The following is a 2,712-nucleotide window of genomic DNA, read 5'->3' as shown; positions in this document are numbered from 1 at the left end:
TTCATAATATTTTATCTTCAGGCAGACTAATATATTTTACCAATCCCTATTACTGAACAATTATGTTTTCTAGCTTTTCCTGTTATAAACAATGAGATGAAGCACCTTATGCATACACAGTTGTGTATCTGTCTAAAGAAAACCAGTTATTTCTTTAGAATGAACTCCTATGGGGTTATTACCTCAATGCATAGTACTTAAAAAACCTTCTTTGTAACACATAGCCATTTGCCTTCTAGGAAGTCTGCACAAATTTGCAATCGGCAGTGGTAATAGTGCCCGCGGTGTGCTGGGCAGTGTCCAGCATTCTCCTCTGGCCAGTGCAAGCAGTGCGGCATTAATGAGGGCTGACGCTGTTAATGCTGCCCCTGGGCAGGGCCTTATGTTGGCGCTTCCGTGCAGCTCGTGCATGTCTGTCAGCCCAACCAAGTAAGACCAACTTTCTGGTCCCAGCCCATGGTCCACTGCTCTCGGGAGACTGCAAACGACACCCCAATGCCTTTGGTCCCCTCTTTCACCTGGCCGTGCTCCCGTGTCAGCCCCCTGGCCACAGCATCTCTGTGCCGCCCCCCCATGACACCCTGTACCTCCTTGCCAAGCCTGTACACCCACTGCTCCCCACCCAGGCTCCTGGGAGGATGTCTTTACCTATGCAGCCTGGGAAATTTGCTGTGGAACTGTGGTGTGAGACTAGGATATTCTTTGTAATAATTATCAGCATGTGTTCACGTGGGTGTGCAAAGTTCCCAGTTCACCTCCTCAGTATCTATGAGGCTGGCCCAGAAAGCATTCTGCTTAAAACGTTCTGAAGTTGAAGCAGAAATTGGAAATCTGGAAAGCAGCCCAAGAAAATTCAACCTAATACTATAAAAACGGTTAGTCAAGGCCAGGTTCCAAGTCCTGAACAGGAAGGGAGAGCACCCCCACAGGACAGGCAGGAGTCACAGGGTCCCCATTGCGGATGCAAACCGCTGAGACCCACGGGCTGCGCTTCTAAGGAGCAATTACATCATGTCCCGACTGGATGTGCAAAAGCTGTGAGCAGCTTCCCAGTTCCATCTCAGGACCACAGGGAGAGTCCCTTCTGCCAGTACCCCAGGAAGCTAGAATTCTCCAGCACCTTCTCTTCCAGGACCCCTGCTATGTCCTCTTAATCTCCTTTGTTCCCTAATTTCTGCTCTCTGACTGAAAGGACATGGGGAGAAGAAAAAACAAAACTTCTTCAGAGAGTCACAAGCCTCTGCTTTTTCCTCCTAGAGCGAATCCACCAGCTAGAGAGGAAACTTTGGGACCTTTGACTGGTAATTCGACATTCCGTTCCTGACCAGTATGGGTATTTCAGTGGAAATACTTGAGCGGCGACATGCATGTGAGCAAACCAGTTCCACTGCAGTGCAGTCCACGGGCTGTGTGAGGGGCACGACGTCGTTAGAGCTCAGCAGCGTGTATTCAACCCTGCACACAGGAAGTGGGCCCTGCGCACCAGGGCGAGTTCCCCTGGGCAGGGATGCTCACCCCTCTTCTCTGTAGCCCGAACGAAGTATCACCAAGAACCTCTGGCTCTACAGTTGCTCTGAATAGTCGGCCCCATCTCCCCAACAACAGGAGAGATTGCTGGCTGTCTCCCCCATATTCGTTCTCTCCCCTTCTTCTTTATTGCATGATTCTGCTTGGGGAGGAGGGGCTGTCCTGAAGTGCCCAGCTGCAAAACTGGACCCCCAGCCCCCCTTACAGAGGCCAGGTAACTATGCCGAAGTTTTGGCTTCTAACATATTTGGCCTTTGGGAAATGCCCTAAGAAAAGGAGTGTGGAGTCCCCTGGGAGTCCCCTTTGGCTTTCCCCTGTCCTTTCCTTCCTCCCAGAACTGTGGAGTCAATGATTGGAGGTGCAATGGCCAACTCATAACCTTGAAGTGACCCTGAGTGGAAGCCACACGGTGAGGATCAGAGCATGAGTGACTCTACAGAGCCCGCAGATTGGCCCCTAATTGCCACACCCAAACTTCATTGACATGAGAGAAAAAGAAACTTCTATCTTTTCGGAGCCCTCATTCGTCCAGAACTCTGTTGCTCACAGAGAAACGCAATTCTTGACACCCTGTCTGCTGGGTGAGATGCCCTGCAGGTCGCCGGTTAGGTGTTGCCTTCCTTTGCAAAAGAATTATCGGTGGTACACATTTATACACCAAATCTCCTGTGAGTTTGGCTAGTAGGAAACAAGCTCCTAAAGGCCCCCGCACTTCCCATGAACTATGACATTGAACTCCTGGGTCCTGAGATGCATAAAGTACGAGGTCAAAGAAGGTTCTTCGCAGCAGCACAGTGAGGGAAGCGCTATGTATGGCCGTTGAATTGGAATTGGCTTCTAGTTAAGGGAAAGTGGTAGAGGGCAGGTTCTCTGAAGATGAAACTGAATTTGCCCATAAAGGTAGGAGGGTCCGAGATGCCTGAGGCAGGAGGCGGCTCAGCATCTCCACGGGAGCCCAATCTGGCCCTGCCCGTCCCACCACCACTGTGCCCACACAGCCCCAGGAGCCTGGGACTCGCTCCTGCCCGCACCTCGGGAGCTGGCAGGCAGACACACCGACCTTTCGACAGGCAGTAAGTTTCCTTTCCTGCCCCGTCAACACTTGGTCGCGCCTGAAGGGCCCCCGAGATGGGCAGTCCGGGATTTGACTGCTGTCCCGTATGTAACCTGTGCTCAGGAAAGACT

Source organism: Manis javanica, chromosome 14 (genome assembly GCF_040802235.1).
Source record: "Manis javanica isolate MJ-LG chromosome 14, MJ_LKY, whole genome shotgun sequence".
In the NCBI taxonomy this organism is placed as follows: domain Eukaryota; kingdom Metazoa; phylum Chordata; class Mammalia; order Pholidota; family Manidae; genus Manis; species Manis javanica.
Note: the sequence above shows the minus strand (reverse complement) of the source record.